This window comes from Hemicordylus capensis, chromosome 1, assembly GCF_027244095.1.
Source record: "Hemicordylus capensis ecotype Gifberg chromosome 1, rHemCap1.1.pri, whole genome shotgun sequence".
NCBI classification, from domain to species: Eukaryota; Metazoa; Chordata; class Lepidosauria; order Squamata; family Cordylidae; genus Hemicordylus; species Hemicordylus capensis.
The window spans coordinates 374,866,718-374,888,329 of NC_069657.1; positions in this window are offsets into that span (position 1 = coordinate 374,866,718).

Genomic DNA, 21,612 nt, shown 5'->3' on the forward strand with positions numbered 1-21,612 from the left:
TATCAGTTTTAAGTCTTTGAAGGGTTTTAGGGTTTTTTTTTGCCAAAATTGTTGCTCACTATTGCAACATACTCCTTAAATCATTGCAACATACTCCTTATATTTCTCCAGAACTTAACTTTTCTCTGTTAGCATATAAGTGAAAGTGTATCTGGAATAATCATTAGTCAGAGTCAAGAAATATCTTTTTCTTCCTCATAATTCAGCTGGCATTGTTCCAGTTGAATCAACTCTTGGGGGCACTATGACACTTTCTCTGTTTTCTGGTGAAAGATTTTACCGACCACTTTGCATTTCAAACATGACAAACACTGAGAGTCATTGTTTTTGCAGGGCTGAACTCTCAAGCCTCTTGCTAAATCCCCCTTCTCAAACTGAGAAATTACTTAAACTTCTCTATGTCCAATTCTTCTGTGCCACAGATTTTTACATTGTTTAGGTTTATACAAACATCCTTTTGCAACATGGGCTTTCTCATTAATGCAATCAATATCAAATAAGCCACTTTCTCTTAAAGAACTTCTCATTAACAATTCCTGTTTGTTTCTGATCTAGCAGTGATCATTCTTGAATTTTACTTCATAGCCCCTGCACGTGGCATATTTGACTGAAAATAAACTGCCTTCAAATGCAGGGACATAAAGAGTTTCCTCAGTTCTCAATGTTATGCTTCTTCCCTTTGGCAGCTTGCATCTGATATTTGCTTTCCCGCTGCAATGTAGGGGTGTGTACAAACAAAAAAATTCAGTTCAGTTCGAATTTGAATAAATTCTAATCAAACTGCTTTGCTCTGGATTGGTTCATTCGAACAGATTGGCTGGCCAGTCTGGTCCATTTGATCAAAATGGATTGGATGGTTTGGAAGGCCAATATACTTGTAAAGGGGGAATCCAGAACCGAGCCACTGCTGAGCTGGCAGCTTGGTAAAGGAGCGGGGAGCACACTTGTTGGGATTGTGCCAGGGAGGGCAGCCAGCAGCCGGCAGCTATGCCAACTGGCTTCCACCCCCACCTGGCCACCCCTTACCGTGCCAAACTGGTTTGCCTGAACTGGGCCCAATTCAGTTCGATCACAGACTAAACTGCCCCCAGTTCGGTCCACGATCAAAACTCTAAACTAGCCTCGATACCAGCTGAACTGGTTTGCACACCCCTACTGCAATGATCTTTCTTCCATCTGCTAGATTTATTGGGGTTTTATAATCCAATTCAAATTCACTAAACAGTTCCTTGTCTACAATCAGATTTGCAGTTGCGCCACTATCAACAACTAAATCCCCATAGTTACATCTATCTATCTATCTATCTATCTATCTATCTATCTATCTATCATATTTCTATACCACCAGATACAAACATCTCTAGGCGGTGTACAAATTAAAACACATCAAATATTAAAACAGTAAAAAACAGTTAATTCATAAAACTAATAAAAATGAAATCACAGATTAAAATACATTAAATTTAATGTTTTCCCCAGTTAAAAGCCTGAGAAAACTGGTACATCTTGAGGGTCTTCTTGAAAACAAACAGAGAAGGGAATGCTCTTATTCCAACAGGGAGCATATTCCAAACCCCTGGTGCAGCCACAGAGAGCCACAGCCACAGAGTAATTTTGCAATTACTTTCAACATCACTTTCAGAAGGTTCAAGAATTTCAAAAATTTCTGAGTTTGTTCCATAATCCCTTTCTGCTCTTTTTTTTTTGCATCCCTGTTTGCCTTGTTTTTCTGGCTTGGAGACATTCTGAGTGATGAGTCATCCCTCTTGGAATTTCTTTCAGCAGCTCCGTTGTGGCCAGGGCCTTTGTTCTGAGGATAATTCACTTGCAAATGACCTGGCTTCCTAACACAGCTAACAGAATTTGCTTTTATTTGGTTTGAAATGCTGTAACCTGACTCTGACTTTGGTCAGAGACTTCACTAGAGGTTGAGTCTGATCTCATATAAAAATCCTGAAGTATAGAAATCATAAATTCCAAATCAATTTCCTCTTTTGATTCCAAAACAAAATAGGAACATTTCTATTTTGAAACTGCCATATACTGAGTCAGACCATTGGTCTATCTAGCTCAGTATTGTCTTCACAGACTGGCAGCGGCTTCTCCAAGGTTGCAGGCAGGAATCTTTCTCAGCCCTATCTTGGAGAAGCCAGGGAGGGAACTTGAAACCTTCCCAGAGCGGCTTCATCCCCTGAGGGGAATATCTTGCAGTGCTCACACATCAAGTCTCCCATTCATATGCAACCAAGGTGGACCCTGCTTAGCTATGGGGACAAGTCATGCTTGCTACCACAAGACCAGCTCTCCCTAAACATAGGAAACATAGGAAACTGCCATTTACTGAGTCAGACCATTGGTCTATCTAGCTCAGTATTGTCTTCACAGACTGGCAGCGCCTTCTCCAAGGTTGCAGGCAGGAATCTCTCTCAGCCCTATCTTAGAGAAGCCAGGGAGGGAACTTGAAACCTTCTGCTCTTCCCAGAGCGTCTTCATCCCCTGAGGGGAATATCTTGCAGTGCTCACACATCAAGTCTCCCATTCATATGCAACCAGGGCAGACCCTGCTTAGCTATGGGTACAAGTCATGCTTGCTACCACAAGACCAGCTCTCCTCTCCAAAATATATCACTTGAAATCTCTCAGGCAGACTATTCAAAATAAATCCAACAATTGTTTCATCTGGGAGGCTTACATTTTCTTGTGCACATCTCCTTGCAATGGAGATGCAAAGATTTGACTAGCATGATCAGTTAAATTCTGTCCTTCTCTGTTTCATATTACACAGTCTAACAATCAGATCAATGCTAGTATTAGTTGTCTTTCTAGCATGCAGATGTTTCCAAGTCTCCCAAGCTTCATTAGCTATCCTGGTCTTTCTGAAATACACAATGATTGTGTCATTCACGTGCAAGCAGATGAGTCTATAGACTTTTCTGTTTTTAGCATCCCACACTCCTTGTTTTCCAGCTGCTTCAGGTCTGCCCTCTTGCAAGATGCTTTCCTGTCCCTGAACCCTGAGAAAGGGCTCCATTCTGAATGACCGTGTTTCAAAATTAAATCCATCCAGCCTCAAGATTTCTGGCTGTCCCTGTGCTGCTGTCTCCATGGCAAAAAAGCTCTCTGCCTTTTCTCTGTTACTCCTTTCCAATCAAGCACATTCTCCACTTACTTACTGTGCCTCTTTCTCTGTTTTCACTGAACTTTGTTTGTATTTGGGTGCTTTCTCTGTTATTCTCTGAGTTCACTGAGACCATAGCCCTGTCAAAGAGCTTGGAGGGGAGATTTCTTTATCTACCCCAGCTGCAGCAGACATACACAGGTAAGGAGAGCACTGATAATTAATATAGTCTGGAGATATGGAGTTAAAGTTAGAAATAAAGTAGTTTATTTAGAAAATCCATCAGGTATATAGATTAAGGCCCACATGCCTTGCTGCTAGCTACATACAGGAAGTCAGGAAAGGAGAACAAGTAAATCTCTCTCTCCAGGTGAGAGAATTGAAATATGAGACTATCAGTCTTACAAAGGGGAAGTAGAATAGAGAAAGAATAGCCACTTGCTCACTATCTCTGTCCTAGTGCCCCTATTATTCAATAAGGTTGCTGGTGCTAAGGAGTTGATGCCATCAGGAGCTGCTTCTCCAACAACATATGTTTGTCAAGCATATTTTATTTCCACATTTTATGCATTTGCTGCAGAAACCACTACAGAAATATCAGTTAATTACTTCAGCAAATAACTTTGTTCTAGAACAGATAGGAGTAAATCCAAGTTCTGTTCATAAATGACCAGCGGTCTGTCTGCCATCTCTGATGCTACCAGTATTCTCTTCATTTTGGACCATCTCAAAAGCCCCAGATAGAGAGCAGTGTGTTTAGGGATAATATGAAAATGGAGAAAGGCACATGGACCCCTGGGCCTATAATATTCTGGAAGTTGCCCCATTCTCATTCTCTTGCAGAACAGACACCTCCATAAAATGTGGGAAAGACCTCTGCTTTGATGGTGGGACCAAATACTCAGTCTGGCACTGCCACTGGAAATGGAAATGGAATGAAAATGGAAGCCTTAAGTTGAGTCCCCCACCTCCATCCTGTTCTCATTAGATATATACAGTTGCCAGTGACAATCAATTATTTGGAGCCAATCAATTATTTGGAGCTTATTTGTGTTGTGATGTCATCATGTGGGAAAATGCCCCACATGACATCACAACACAAATAAGCATGCCTAAAATATCATGCAGAGAGGAGGGAAACTCAATATGGGGTGTCAGTTTTTGAGCTTCATTTCAAGAGTAATGTCTAGTTCCATGTTCAGAGATCTTAAAGAGTTGCTGCCAGAAGACGTTGCTGGGTTTGCTGCCACTGCCAGTAGACAAAGTAGACATTGCTGGTTTTGCTGGACCATGGGTCTGACTCAGATTTTTATTTCTGTGATTTCAATAAGGAGAATGCTCCTACCTACGTAGATTTTGAAATACAGTACAAATGTAATCTGAAAGTGCTAAGATACCTCCACCCAGTCAGGCCTCTTCTAGCCAAACTTCAGGTGTGTTTGACCTAATGTCTATCACAGTTAAGCCTCATGGCTATTTGGGTATATTTCTTGGAAATACAAGGGCTTGAACATGTTTCAAGAACACTTTTAATTGGGAGGAGTTATAATTACCAGATGTGAAATTCTTTTTGCAAGGAGCCAGTGTGTATGGGAAGGTATGTAAGATGAACCCATGTATTTGTCAACTACAAGAATAATCATGTTGCCTTTGCTGGTGATTATATATAATTTGGATTTAAAAGGTATTACAGATGAAGAGAAGGAAAGGATCTGAAATCTTAACTCACAATGAAATTACTCATTTGCTATTCATTTTCACAGCACGCTTCAATCACCAGGGGCTTTCTGTTTTTTTAAGTGCTCATTTCAAATGGAAAATTATTTTAATGGGATTGCTGCCACATATCTTCCTCTTCATTATTCCATCATGGTTATTGAGAAACACACAGGGAGCATGAAAGGGAAAAGGGGGGGAAGGGCTCCTAATCTAGTAAAGGGCCGGGACTGATTAGCCCAGGCCAATTAAACTGCGGAGGCACAGTGTGTTTTTGCTCCCCCCACTGGGCAAGATATTAGGTAATAACTCAGACAAAGTGTGAGTGAAAGGGCCACCACTTTATTAATCAACATAAACAGTTAATACCTGCAGAGGGTTTAAGCTGCACCCATGGAGCAGCATGGGCCTAGATCCAGGGAAGGTTCAGCCACTAGCCTCCTTCTCCCAAACCTGCTTGGCAATTCACACCCTGGCACGGAGCAACAGATCTGAAATATTCCTATTCCTGCTCCTCCTTGCCAACCCCATAAGGGGTAAGGTTGATTTCAGAGGACTCACTCTCTCTCAAGCCATTCAGTCTTCAAGGTGGCCAGTGCTGCTGAAGTAGGGAGGAGTCGCAACAGTGCATGGGTGGAGTTACTTGTGCTCAAGGATGTCCCTTGAACACAGGCCCATCTGCCCCAGGGGCCCATCCACTTCCACCTCCCCCTCTCCCACCCCACTCTGGTCTGTCCATCACCTTCTCTTTCTCATTCCTCCTCCTCTGCTTGTACAACACTTGGAAATGCTTTTCAAGAGTGAAAAAAGAGGAGGTGGACAGGGTGAGGATGTGTGACAGTGGATGGAGATGAAGGCAGGCAGGCAGCAGAAGTGGCAGAAGGTGAATGGGCCCTGCTGTTTGGGGCAAGTGCGGAGCATGCACAGCGTGTGTCACTGGTGAGGCCTTACACCAGGGGGAGGAGGAGCACAGCCCTGCCTTGCATTAGCTATGCCAGTGCAACTATAGTCCTGACACCACCAAGTCAGCATGGACTGATTGCCCCCTTTACTCAACATGCCCAAAGATGCTCATTAAGGGAAGCAATAAAATAAAATAAAATAAAATAAAATAAAATCCTCCTCAGTCCCCATAGAACAGAGGAACATCCATTCTGTCTCCTGGGAGGGATAGAAGGATATCAATGATTGTGCCAAAGGAGGCACAAACTGGGGAGGCTCCCTAATGGGTTCCATGAAGCCATGCCTCCATGCTAGGTTGAGTCCGAGCACCACCCACTACCTCATGCATCCTTCAAAGGTTGGGTGGGGCAGAGCCAACCCCCAGCATGAGGCTGGGGATATGGTGTTATTCTGGCTAAAGTGGAATCCTTTTTATTTTATTTTATTTTATTTTATTTTATTTATCCATCACATTTATATACCATCCAAACTTTAGTCTCTTATGTCATAGTAAGCAATCTCTCTGCCTGCCATGTGGAACACCGAAACAATTGGCCACTCTTTTTCAAACAAGAGAACAGGAAGCACACAGATTTCCCACTTCCTGCCCTCCCCCACTGTGTCATATTTGAAGCTGCATTATGATGAAACTGGTAGTGGCACCAGAAAAAATATTGGGGGCAGGGGCACAACACAAGGGACAAAGTGCATTTCTGGGGGCAGGGTGAGGAGCAGGCAAGCTTTGTCAGAAAACGTTATAAGTTTCAGGGGGAAATTAGGGTATATTTCACATTAATGCTCCTATCCTAAAATATAAATGAAAGGAACCCATTGGAAATGGTTCCTATCTATCTATCTATCTATCTATCTATCTATCTATCTATCTATCTATCTATCTACCTACCTACCTACCTACCTACAGTATCTATCATCTATTCTTTATATACAGATAGAAAGTTTTTTTTTAAAAAAGCACTCTGTGAAAAGTTCCTTCCTTCACAAGGATCCAGAAATGGGGCTGGAGGGTGAGCTATTTGTTAAGGGGTATTTGCCCGCCTAAAGGAAGGCAAGGAATGGGGTGAGGCTCAAGGAGGATTGAAAATGGGATTAAATTTCTGCGTTCCACCTTTTGTCAAACCAAGAAACATACAGAGAGACTTAATGCTTCAATGTTTATGACATGCCCTGAGATCCTGCAATGAAAAATGCCAGGGAGGAAAGTTTAAAATTATTACTGGAGGGCTAAGAGCAAAAAAAGAAATATTGGTCCATAGAAACCCAGTAACCAAGCAAAGATGAATTTTCCCCATTCATTACTGAGTTCCCCCTTCTTGAAAGCTGAACTTCACAAATACATTCCAAATTCCAATAAAATGAGACAGGGATTTTCCAGCTGAAGGATACAAACTTAACATCTTGCCACCACAAAATCGGAGCTGCTTTGCAGGAGGAATAATTGCTTCCCAAGAGTTCAGATTCCAGTAACACTGATTTATTGCAAGAGAATTTTCATGATGACAAAGGTACCAAGATTTGTATAGGTAGCTTGTATCATGGTTAGTGGACCTGTGAAAGGTGCTTTGATTTGAAGGGCTTTTTATGTGTGGCTATAAACTACCCACCTGAACTCCCCATGCCCCCTGTTCTCTCCAAGGGGGAAAAAATCCCTCAGGTAATCTACCCCATATTGTATAAGACTTTTCAGAGAGATACAGGAAATAGGCTAATGGAAAGAGATTGAAGTCGATAAATTTCACCTTGCCCATCAACCGAGTTAATATATTGTGTACTGGCACTATGATAATGGAATCTGGGGAGCGTCAACCATACAGTTTTATAACTAACGAACCCATCCAATTGTTGCCTGTACTGCAGTTTTAGGGGTATTTTTGACATAGGAATGATGGCTGCCCTAGCTGATCATGCACAAAAGAATTGGAAAAGGATCATATTTAAACCATGACTGATTTCCTGGGGAAGCTTTGTATAACCGAGGTGATATGATTATATATGTTATAGAACTGAGATGGACAGTTCCAAGAAGCCCATGTAATATGATGCTTATGAATATTGTATAATGCTTATGAATTAAATTGTTATAATTTGGGTGTTAGATAGTTTACTGTAGCATTTTATTGTTTGCTATTTTGTTCCTGCTGGCCCACATATTCCACAGCTGTAGGGGGGTGGAAGAACAGCTTCCCTCTTTGCACCAGTGCTTTGTTAGTCAGCCCTCATGGACATATTTGTGGAAGCAAAAAAGGCTTTTACAGGGAGGGGAGAGAAACAAACATTGCTTCCTCATCCCCCTCTGTGTGTGGTGGGCTTTGGAATAAGCCTTCATGGCAGCTGCTACTCCAGCCTCTCTGAAAGGGCAGAGCCTCTTTTCCACCCTTGTATCACTGTGCAACATGTGGGCCAGGGTTGTTCTTGCTAGCTACATGCTCCAACCAATCAAGGATCGTGTAGTTAGTATAATGATATCATAGTGCCACAACAAATCAGATTTGGATACTTAGTGATGTTACAAAGCCAAATTAGAATGAGGGCAATGCTTCCTGCCTTCACTCTGAATTGTCACACATTGCCATCCTGTTTCACAACCCTGACCCAAACTATTGGTAAACTGTGGAAAGCATGCTTCATATAGTGTGATGTTTTTCTCCCCCTTTTTTATTTTGCAGTTAAGTAAAAAGTTCAGAAGAAATGCATTTTTTAAAAAAGTGACAATAAAACAATGCAACAGTGAGACATTACGAATAGTACCTTATCTATCCAGAGAACATGGATACATAGTTCCAGTACAAAAAATGTACTTAAAGAGCATGTACAAAAGTTCATCAAGCATATATTTCCAACATGTTTGATGGTTATACCACTTATCTACAGGGCAGCACCAGGTAGATTTTCAGTGATTTTCTTTGAATTTCATCTCACCTAATGCCTGAAAGCATTCAAAGGTGGTTCAATGTTATTATAATTTAATCAGCCTGGACAGGTTTACTCTGCTTTCTCTCCTCTAGAGCATTTGGTTGTATCCTAAGTTTTCTTTTCTCCAGAAGTATTTTCTCCCTCTAGAGTCAGAGGAAGGTCTCCTTGTTCTAGAACAAGGAGTTATTCTTCTGGAGCAAGGAGATTCCTGCTGTAGGAAGGAAACATTAGGATAAACCCATTATGTTTTTCTGAATTCATGAGATGGATGTCTTTTAAAAATTAGTTGCAGATTGGATTTCCCTTGGCCCACTTCCCTAATCCCATATCATAAAAAGTTACCCTATATTAATTATAAAGTCAATCACAAGAACCAAAGGCAGTACCAAGTAATTTAGGAATTAATCCCATGGAGGTTCCATGACTAATTACAGCTTGCTCTCAACTTGCTTTTACCAAGAGATTTATTTTCCTTCTGCTCTAGGTGGAATATGAGCTTGGCTACAAAAGGAGATGGCTGGCTGGGATATGCAGCTGTCAGTCATTTCAGTGAAGCATGTGCCAGAGACATTCTTGAGCCTGTAGACACCATTTCTGCTCTAACTGCATGATTATAAAACAGACTTAAAGTTATATATACACTACAGATATTGCCACAGTCCAAATAACTGTTTCTTAAGATCATATTCACTCCCAAGAAACCAAAACAAATGCCTTGCTGATTATTAGGAAAGCAAAGAGACCACACTATCTTTCTCATACTGCTTAGTGACATGCAGGCAATTGTCTTGTGGCAGAGATCTAAGATGGAGGGCTCTGGTGTTGAGATCTGTCCATTGCAACTTACCTTATTTAATGAACTGAATTTATCCATATTTGGGTGGATAGCTTAGTTTGCATGGATCCCTTGAATGCATTGAGACTGGGAATGGGACCAGTGATTTACATATTGCACAATAGGGATATTATTTCTTGTTTACACAGTCAGGCAGGTGTTATTGACTGGTTTGTTTTATCCAGACATCGAGTCCTTTCCAAGGATCTGGGATGTCAGAATTTTGTTATCAATATTGTTCTTGTTGTTATTATAGATATCGTCGCAGAATATAGGCTGTTCCCAGTAATGTTGCTTTTTGTAACTGGCTGATGGTGATTTCTGTGGCACCTATGGTGTTGAGGTACTCTTCAAGTTGTTTTGGAATTGCACATAGGGCGCCAATTTCCACTGGGATTATTTTGGTTTTCTTCTGCCACAGCCTTTCAATTTCAATTTGTAGATCTTTGTATTTTATGATTTTTTCTATTTCTTTTTCTTCTATTCTGCTATCCCCTGGTATTGCTATGTCAATTATTTTAACTTCTTTTTCTTTCTTCTCGACTACAGTTATATCTGGTGTACAGGTGAAACTCGGAAAATTAGAATATTGTGCAAAAGTCCATTAATTTCAGTAATGCTAATTAAAAGGTGAAACTGATATATGAGACAGACGCATTACATGCAAAGCGAGATAAGTCAAGCCTTAATTTGTTATAATTGTGATGATCATGGCGTACAGCTCATGAAAACCCCAAATCCACAATCCCAGAAAATTAGAATATTACATGGAACCAAGAAGACAAGGACTGTAGAATAGAACAATATCGGACCTCTGAAAAGTATAAGCATGCATATGTATTCAGTACTTGGTTTGGGCCCCTTTTGCAGCAATTACTGCCTCAATGTGGCGTGGCATGGATGCTATCAGCCTGTGGCACTGATGAGATGTTATGGAAGACAAGGATGCTTCATTAGCGGCCTTCAGCTCTTCTGCATTGTTTGGTCTCATGTCTCTCATCCTTCTCTTGGCAATGCCCCATAGATTCTCTATGGGGTTCAGGTCAGGCGAGTTTGCTGGCCAATCAAGCACAGTACACTGTATACTTTTCAGAGGTGCATGTGCGGAGGCCATTTGCGTCACCACATGATTTGCAATAGATTCCCCTTTACAAGTATACCCGAGCCCGTCTGCGAACCAGTTCTTAGAACTGGGGGCCATTCTGGTTCGAATTCAGAATGCCTGAACCAGGCCAGTTCAATGTTGAGCCCGGTTCACATCAAGCCAGCTTGCATATTGCTATTGTGCAGTATATAACCCACTGGTCCCATTCCCAGTCCCAATGGTGATGCGTGGTGATGACACAATTTGCATGGTGACACAAATGGCCTCCATGCATGCGTGTAGGTCATGAAAATGGTTTCTGTGCATGCACAGCCAACCTGGGCTATCATTTGGAAGGCTGAATGGGGGCATGGAGGAGTCTCTGCTGCCCCCCCTCCAGTGCTTCTCTACTGCCTCTGTCACCCCCTCTTATAAAGGTACAGAGGCCACTTTCTTTCTCTGCCCCCACGCCTTTAGCTTAAAGGTTAGGGATGCCCCCTTTATTTGAAAAGGGAAATCTTCAAGGATTTCCATTTACAAGTATACCCAAGCCACCCGCAAATGGACCAGGCCGGGTTGGTCCGAATCTGGTCCGGATTTGATCCACACCAGCCAAACCAGTTCCGTGCACATCCCTACCACACAAGGGGACATGGGCAGCTTGAGCACTGCTTGCGGCCCTGCTTGCATGTAAGCAGCTGCAAAGAGGCTGTGCTGCAGGGGAGCAGAGCTTGGCAGCAAGGATGCAAGTGCGTCAGAATTGCATGGCACCCTGCCCATTATTTCCAATGGATGGCAGGCCGCACAACTCCATGCATGGAGACCCTTATTGCCAAGTGCTGCTGCCCTGGAGTACAATCTCCTCACAGCTGCTTACACGTACACAGGAGCACAGGCAGTGCTCAAGAAGCCCACATCTCCTTGTGCAATGTGTAAGCCACTGAGCTTGATCCTGCTTCCCATTCATGTGTTCCGTCTACACATGTGGAAAGGACTTAAGACTACAAACCTAAGTACATTTATTTGGGAGAAAGACTCAGTGAAGTCAGCGAGACTTATTTTTTAGTAGACCTGTGAGGACTGGGCTATGAGAGGGTTACTCGTACAACAACCAGTTCTCTGGTGCAGTTGGTTGTAGGAGAAAGCAAAACCTTTGTCTATAAGGGGAGGTGATTTATCAAGGCGACATTTTTCCTTTAGAAAGTCTCACCCCAGCACTACAAATCTTTCACAGCTGAGTGAATTTATATCTCTTCAATTAGCAATCAAGCTTCTCCATATGCATAAGTTGGGGGAATCAATACTTACCAAGTCAATTGGTTCTTGTAGTGTAATGATACAAATAAAATAATGGTGACAGAGAAATAAGCAGCTCGGTTTCATTTGGAAAAATTGTGTGACTAAGCAGCAGTGAATTAGGTTCCAAGGCCAAGCATAAGAGCCTGGCCTGTTTTTGTTTGTTTGGTACATATGTTGCTAACTCTTGGAAGGCAGACATTTCTTATGCCAGTGGCTCTCCAACTAGCAACCCCTGCTAACTGAGCAAAGAGGCACCTTTTAAAGTGGTGGTTTGTTCGTATTTAGCAGGAAAGAGCAACTGTCCCTATCGATCGATCGATTGATTGATTTCAATCAATCCCAGATCAGCATCCCTCCAGTGGTTGTTACTGGTGTCTACCTTACGTTTCTTTTTGGATTTGTGAGCCCTTTAGGGATAAGGAGCCATCTAATTTATATATTTGTTTTTCTATGTAAGCTTTGAGAATGTTTGTTGAAAAGTGGCATTTAATATTTGTAGTAACAGCAGTAACAGCAACAGTAGGAGGAGGAGAAGAAGGAGTAGAAGGAGGAGGAGGAGGAAGAGGTCATTTCTTATATCATCAGTTTTCAAACTTGGGTCCACAGTTGTTGCTGGACTACAACAGGCCATTGTGGTTGGGGATAATGGCAGCTGTAGCCCAACAACATCTGGGGACCCAAGTGTGAGAAGCCCTGCCTTATAGAAGAGAAATATCATGTTGCATTGGAGCTGTGATAAAAATTGGACATCAAAACCTGCATCAAAACCTCAACATCAGTGGGCTGATTTGGATTATATTATCAATTAGCCCCATTCACCATGGCGTTTTCCACACAAGGCTTTTGGCTCTCATCTCCTCCGGAATGGAAGATGTGTATTCACATATCGGCCAGGTTTACCCCGAAATCCCTGTTAGCTATCGGGGAACAGCGCAGACGTGATCTGGGTTTTTCATTGCACATTAGAGTGTAGCCCAATTTATATCCAGGGTAAAAAAAACCACAACTTTTTGTGTCAGGTTTTTGTTTTGTTTTTAGCAATTTCAAACTCACAGTAAAACTTCACAGTAAACCTTCCTGCTTTGTGAAAAACACCCAGAGGGTTACAAATGAAGGGGTGCACATCCTGTATCCTCACTTGACATTCCATTCTGCTCTCTTTGTATACTCACATGCGGGTGGGGATAGACTGTCTGACCTGCCCCAATCATGTGGTTCTAATGCAATGGGCAATTAGAGGCAGTTTGGCTAGAGAGTAGAGCAGTGTGCCAAGTGGGGTGGGTGGGACATGCATGCCATTGTTTCCAGGGCCAGAAGATGGAATAATTTGAAACAATCTAATATTGCCCCCCGTGAATACTTTTATAAACCTGTGTAAATAAATCATGATATCAGACCCACCCATACAACCCCTTCAATCGTCCAGATCGAAGATAACCTCTGCTTCTCAGTTGTTCAATGGTTCTTGTAGTTATTTATTAGCATATTGAGACACTGCTTTTCAATAACAACAACAAAATCTCTAAGAACTTTACATAGTAAACTTGGGCAACAGTTAAAATATCCTATAATTTAACCTACAATTTTCACTTGAATTTTATATGAGCTTCTCTTTGAGTCTTGTAGGACTTATCAAGTAGATGGTATCAATGGCTTTCAGTGGAAGACGATTCTGGAGGTGCTGGAGGAAAAGCCAAGTCAGAGATCAACCAACTTGAATACTGGTCAAGGCCCTAGTGAATAACTGTACATGTGAAAAGATATGTATGTGTGCACACTGTACACAGATTATACATGTGTTAAACGTAATGTGTGAATAGGGCTTCTGTGTAGTTGCTGCACCAAAAATATTTGCAACATCTTTGCAAAGTCAGCTAAAACATTTTCATCTAGGCTGATATTCTGCGCAAGAGTATGTCAGCCTAGTAAAGTTTGTGCAATTTATGTAAATGGAAAGGTCGCATGAATTACATTACATAAGAGAAAGCTCATTATTTCAAATGGGCTTACTCTTGTATAATGCAATTTGCTCAAATTGCGCAAAGGCAACCTTACTAGACTGGCATAGTCTTGCGCAGTATGTCAGCCACTATTCTTTATCACACAAAGAGCTAAACTCTGTCTATAACAGTTTTATTTTTTTGCCTTCCACATAAATTCCAGATGTTAAAGAAGTGACAAAAATACTGATACAAAGAAAAGCTAAAGTTGGTTTAAAGATCCCAAAACACCTTTACCTTGCACCTGTATTGCTAAAGTGAAGGAATTCCAAAGTGTGGGGGGGAGCGGGGGCAGGTTACACAAAGGTCCTGTCTTCAAAGGTGACTTTTTAAAAGGATGTTATAAGAACATTTAGCTTCTCTAGTAGTCATATTTTCTGCAAAAAGCACAGTTAAAACAAAGGATGCTTGCTTTGTACTTGCAATGTTATGACAGGTGTTGGAACATTAAATAAATCCTTAAACAGGAAACTGCTTTTGCGGTTCAATGCAATTAAAATACATTTTTTAAAAAAAGACGTTGGGGCTGATATCTTAATCATGTGCCATAAGTAGATGGCAAGATTAGAGATGTAGAGTAGAAAACTGGGATAAAGTGGACTCAGCAGGATTATTATTCACACATTAGGCTGGTTCTGACATCCAACAGCTGCTACTACTACTACTACGATGACGACGATGACAAATATTTCTATACCACTCTTCAACCAAAGTTCTCAAAGCTGTATACAAAAAACCCAAAACAAAACACATAAATATATATTCCACTTGGCTGCAGATGCGCCCTTACCCCCAGACCTTGGGGCGCTGGTCTGTGGCCTCCAAGGTCTGGTGGGGGGGGGCCTGCAGATGACCGGGGTGACATCATGGGCTTGCAACAATCTATTCAAACTGCACAGGTGCACCTCGCAGTTTTCAAGGTCCACTGAAAAAATTGCACAAGCTCACTTGCATGATGATACAGGTGTGTGGTTCTCACTTTTAACATGCTCAGGAGCCTCATAGGATTGTGAGTCCTCCTTTTGTTGGCATATTGGAGACCAGTCACTTAGTAGGCAGTGGGACCGTCACCCCCAGATTCAACAGCTGCCAAGCAAATTGAAAGGGAACTAGCCTCACACCTTTCCATATGTTTGGTAATGCCTAGGTAGACTTCTGAAGTTAACTCGCAAAAGTTAGCTTTTCGTTCAAGGTCTCTCTCTGCACAAAGATTGACCCCCTCTTGGTCTATCTCTTCTCCATAGATGCTTCAAACAAGCTAAAAACCAATTAAAAACCAGAAGGGAGGTTAGTTAAGGCTCTGTGATGCAACTCCCTCCCTATCAGAAGAGAGCTAAGTGGACAATAGAAACTCAGAGATGTACTCATTAAAATACTGATTAGTTTACTAGGTTCTACTGACCTAAGAGATACCATATTTGCACGTTCATTCACTCCATGTATATGCAGGGTGTTCTTGACCCATTCAATGCATTGTGTTGTAGTGCAGCACAGTAAACACAGATAATGGAACCTTTTGAGATTCCCTGGAACTACCCTTTTCAAGAAAAGAGAGCAACTGGAATGTTGCCTCAGGACACATTTTGGGCTTTATCTGCCCCTAGTTCCTTGAGCCACTGTGCTTCATTTGGTTTGTACACCTTGGAGTTCCCAATGCTTTGGATGCTAGACCTGGCACCTGTTATCTAGCTGTGCCTTGCTCTGTGTGCCAATCACCCTTCCAGCCTCCAGACTGGCCTTCTTGCCTGGCCTAGTCTGCCCAGTCAACCTAGCTGCTACCAGAAATTGGCTACTTGAGAACTGACACTTTTTGGATCAATCTTTGCTGCCTAACCCCCTTGGTTTCCCGCTACTGCCTGCTGTTTCCCAGTCCATCCCTGAGGAAAGAGGTCCTTCAGTTGCACCTGAGCCATGAGGGTCCAATCGCCACTAAAGGAAGGACGAGATTGTATGATGATTGTTGCACCCCTCTGGGTCTCTCTATTCCTGCTCTCTTCTTAAATCCAAAAACCTGTTTCTCTCGAGCCTCCTTTATCTAGCCAGCCTGGAAGTTATTTTAATTTAGACACTAAGCTAAATTTCCTCTTTGCAGTCATCTGGTTAGTTTTGTAACATATTTTTAGTACTAATATTACTTTAATCAGTTTTCTTTTTCCACTGTACCCCTACCCTACAATAAAAACCTGTTTGTTTTTGATCTTCAACCTCTCTCTTAGTTCATTTTCCTGAAACCAAAGCTTTGCACAAAAATTATTCTGACGTGGAACTGCTCTACCCCACTTTACTAATTCCCCATACAAAGCCCGAATGTAATTTTGGTGTGTTCACCAATCACCCTGGGACAGTTCCATTAACAGAGGATCGCTGGGGGCCAGGACTCATTTTCTCAGCCTCCAGGAATCCCTCAATGCACTGCATTCCCCCGAGAGTCAGGCGCTCTAGGCACTTGACTCTGTGTATGCTTGGACTGCGTGCAGCCCTAACATACACATGACCCCAGTGCCAGGGTAAAAAGTAGGGTTGGGTGATGCGGCAGCACCAGAAGTGGCCTCAGTGGAAAACCTAGGCAAAACTGATGCCTGGACTACCCCCATCATGAGGCCCCGCTGCTGTGAGGCCCCCTGCACCCGCCCCTGCCACCACCCTGCACCCGCCCCTGCCCTACTGCAAACCACCAAAAGTTACCTTACTTTTTAGCCGCCAGTGTGTATGGCTGGGGGTGGTGGTTTTGAACCGAGCTGGTCTCCCCCCACCCCATGGTGGCGGCAGCGGTGGTAGGTGGAGCAGCTGCTGGGCCTGCCTGTCTGGCGCAGTGGTGCAAACTGCAAGGCGCTTCTTTCTGTGCAGGCACGCTGGAGCGCTTCACAGTTTGCAAGGACCACTGGGCCAGATAGGCAGGGCCATCAGCCACTACAGCTTCTGCCAATGCCACAGGGTGAGGGGAGGTCTGCTTGGCTCACCCCCCACCTCCTGCCCCCCAGGCAACGCACATTGGCAGCTAAAATAGGGTAATTTTTGGTGGTTCGGCGCAGCGGGGCAGCAGCGGGGTGAATGCAGGGTGGCAGCAGGAGGCCTCCCAGAGCCCCCCCCCCCGCTCCATTGGAGGCTCCCCAGACCATGGAGGCCACAGGTCGGGTCCCCAATGTCCGGGGTTTAGAGCACCTCTGACTGGCCTCAATCCTGGCACTGCACATGAGCAGCCTAACCCAGGCCTGGCTTCCATAGCCCGGGTTAGGCTGCTTGTGAGAATAGCCTTATGGTTGTGCAAGTGTGGTTGTGCAGTTTTAAGAATTAGCTCAAGGTTGCTCTTCTGCAACAACATCTGCATTGTTTTAAACATCCACAGCAGCATGGGTGGTTCAGAACTACGCATATTACTCTGCTCATCATGTCAGCCAATGTGTCTGTGAACATACAGTCTTCTAATTCTTTAACTTTACAGGCATTGTTTGCTTCATTCAGAATACAACTTTCTCTGTATTCCTTGCGAAAATGCCACTTGCAGAAAAAATGGCATTAATCAGAGAGGCTGCTATGGGTGGTCGTGTGAAGATATACACAAATCTATTGTGGTTGAGATGTTCAGGGTTTCAGCAAATTGTGGCTGGTTTTCATCTTGGGGTGGGAGCCAATATATCTATCTGCCAGGAAACTACCTTCTCTCCTCCTATTATCCAGATGGGCATTTTATCAGAAGCTAATCTAGCTCAGTCTAAGTCAGTTAATCCTAGCATGTACAGACCCATATCAACAGAGAGGAATAAAGTATCTTCCCTGAAAATTGGGCTGAGTGAGTATTTGATGGAGCTACCATTTAGACAATGGACACTTTCCAATATTTTTTCAACAGCTCTTTAGTCCATCAGATGGTGAATCAACCGATGAACATGAAGTGGAATCCTCATGACATTTCTATAGATTCCAGCTCTTTAGCTCACGTTGCAGCCTCCTGATTGCTGTTGCCCTAGTTCAACCCACAGTATACTGGCTCAGACATTACCCTTCCATTTAGACACAACTCCAATCCATGAGCTGGTGAGAGAGAACAAAAACAACAACCAAAAAAACCCTTTAAAAGGGCATGAGACAATTCAGTAAGCAGCAAATGGAAAGTTCACCAAGAAGGGCAGATAAGATGAAAGACTTAACTGGAAAGATGGGCAGAAAAGACCTGAGGGAGCTCCCAGTTGAGGTCACTGAGCCTCTTGGTGGTAACATAAGCAGTGGCGGAACAATGCACAGGAGCCCCAACCAAAGAATGAAAGAGACTGCCCAGAGCGGCATGTAACGTGGAAGATCACAAACGGCATCAAAGAGGATAAAAGGCATTGCCAGCAGGAAGGGAGGGGGACATGAATAAGTCAGAGACTCTGAAAATTGCTCACAGAAGCAGTTAGATAAGTTAAAGGCTAACACTTACTTGTGAGTTACCATTTTTAAAATGTAATGGAAGGCACAGTGGTAAAACAGTATTTCAAATAAATTATAGAGCATTTTGCAACCCTTACTGACCCTGCTGTATGCATGTTTGTGTGCATGCATGCATGCGAAACTAAATAATGGAACCATACTTCTTCTTCCTCTTCCTCTTCCTCTTCTTCTTCTTCTTCTTCTTCTGATGATGATGATGATGATGATGATGTTTACACACAGTCTACCAGACATTATTGACTGGATTTGGTACTTTAATTATTGGGCCCTTTCCAAGGGTCTAGGATAACTAAAGAAAAATTAAAGGTAGTATCATAGTATTTGTGCTGTCCTAAGTAGTGTGGCCTTCTGTAGTTGATGTGTTGTAATTATTACTCCTCCTCCTCCTCCTCATTATTTTATTAAGAACATGTATGAACTAGTTTTAACAAGAAAACTTCTCAAGTGGTCTTCTATTACGATAATGATGACTACTACTATTACTACTACTATTTGTATACCACTTTTTAATGAAAAAGTTCTCACAGTTTTTTTACACAGAGAAAGAACAATTAATTGGTTTCCAACAAAGTGCTCAAAGCGAGATAGGTAGGTAGGAAGATAAGAAAGATGGCTCCATGTCCCGAAAGGGCTCATAGTCATAAAGAGACATACGGTAGACACCAGCTTCAGCCACTGGAGGGATGCTGTGCCAGGGTTGGAGAGGGCCAGTTGCTCTCCCTCTGCCAAATATGAGAGAATTGCCACTTTAAAAGGTGCCTCTTTGCTCAGTCAGCCAAGGGTTTTACACAGCAAAACAAACAAAATAATGGTTCCTGTCCCAAAAGGGCTCACACTCTAAAACATAAAGACACAAGGGAAACACCAGCCAGCAGCGACTGGAAAAGAGAATGGCTGGTATCCTAACAAAGTGCTTGTGTTTCCAGGAATTGCAGGAGTGTGACAGGAGCTTCACACAACGATGCGCATTGCGTCTGCGGGTTCACGTACGGCAGAGTTATCCTGGGTTGTGAGGAGTATAATCTCTGCTCCTTCTGCGTCAAATCAGCTCCCGGTGATACTCTGCTGTGATGCCTTTAGTGGGTTCTTTGCGGATAAAATCTCCTGTATTCGGGCTGACTTGGACTCCACTATTTCTGCAGGTCTGTGAGGGAGGTATCCAGCGATCCCGCTTGCTGTGTTAGGTTGGATCAGTTTCAATCTGTGACTCCTGATGACGTGGACAAGCTGCTTGGAGTGATATGGCCTACCACTTGTTCTCTGGATCCTTTGCACAACCTGGCTGCTTCGATCTAGTGGAGAGATTGTTGGAGATGGCCAAGCTAATATCATAAAAGCGTCACTGAGGGAGGATAGGGTGCCTCCTTGTTTGAAGGAGGCAATAGTTAGACCTCTTTTTAAGAAGCCTTCCCTGGAACCCTCAGCGATGGATAGTTATAGGCCAATCTCCAATCTCCCCTGGTTGGGCAAGGTAATCGAGAGGGTGGTGGCCAACCAGCTCCAGGCAGTTTTGGAGGAAACTGATTATCTAGACCATTTCAAACTGGCTTTAAAATGGGCTATGGAGTTGAGACAGCCTTGGTCGGCCTGATGGATCACCTTTACCGGAGAATCAACAGAGGAAGTGTAACTCTGTTGGTCCTCTTGGATCTCTCGGTGGCGTTCAGTACCATCGACCATGGTATCTTTCTGGCTCACCTGGGGGAGTTGGGAACAGGAGGCACTTCTTTGCAGTGGTTCCGTTCCTATCTCTCGGGTAGATCCCAGATGGTGGAGGTCATCAGGAGATTTGGTGCAGGGTGTTATCAGTATGCTGATGACACCCAAATCTACTTCTCCATTTCTTCTTCAGGAAATGGCACTCATTCTCTAAATGCCTGCCTACAGGCAGTAATGGGTTGGATGAGGGATAACAAATTGAAGCTGAATCCAAGCAAGACGGAGGTGCTCATTGTGGGGGCTCAGAATCTGAGGGGTGAGTTAGATCTTCCTGTGCTGGATGGGGTTACACTCCTGCAGAAGGAGCAGGTGCACAAATGCCAGTGCTTCTTCAGACATTGATGGCACCACCCTCCTCCTAAGAGTCTTGCACCTAAATAATCCTACACAAGCACAATTTCAGGGTGGGAGAGTGGGATATTGGGGGCACAATTTCCCTGTTACTCAGTTTGCTGCCAGTGGACTATCCCTCTCATGAGAGGGCCAGTCTACTGGGCAGGACTATTTGGCTGTAACTCCATGGTCTCTCATCAGACTGCATGCTCACGAGTTGAGCTAACCCAACAAATGGGCCCCCCGCTTGTGTGGGGCCCCCTACTCTCCATAGTAAAAGATAGAATAGAAGTGCTGCAACCTCCCTCCCCCTACGCCCTGTGAAGCCTTGCACACACCCCAAGGAGATTTTGATGCTCTATGTGTCAAAGCCTGCCTGTTTGTGTGGATGGGGAGAACACCAGGTTGTGGAGGGATCTTTAAACCCATTCAAAATTCCTGGGTTCGATCTGGCATTGTGCTGTGCAGATCTGCCAGTGTGGGGGATCACAAGAGAGGGGAGCCCTGGTTTGCAGCAGCTACAGAGGAGCAGGGTCATCATTTAAGGACACAAGCATTTTTATCTATCTATTTGTTTATTTATTTATTACATTTCTTTATACTGCCCCATCCAAAGGCTCTAAGAGGTACACAACACCCATATGGGCAGATGGGCTGGCTTAGGGCAAGCATCGACAGCTACTTGGTGACAGTCACCAAGACAGGGAGAGCAGTTGCTGGGGTACCCGTCCCCACCGCAAATCCCCAAAGGGAAGGGGCTGGGTCCCCCATCCCCAACTTTTCTGTGAAAAAACAGAACTTGGCTGCTTGAGAATCCCTGGTTGGGGCTGCCTTTTAAACCTGACCCCAGGCACCCACCCAACCATTTGTTCCCCTCCCAGCATTGTGATGTTGCCACCTGCAATGTTTGTGCTTATAAACATGCAGTATTGTTCCTTCCTTCTCGGGGAGCAAAGCATTTAGTGCCCGTCCTGTCATCTCATCCCCTTTTCTTCCTGCTTTCTAGGTGGGGGAAGCAAGGGACAGAGTGGGAAGGGGGAATGCCCCTGTGTGACTGGGTCGCTTGGCAGGCTGACATCTTGGGATGGGTCGTGGCAGCATCCCTGTTGCCAGGCAACTCCATAGCTGGATAGGTGACAGTAGGGGTGGGGCTGCTGTTCAGAGAGGTGGCCAGTGTGAGGCATGCCACAGCCATACAGTGGCC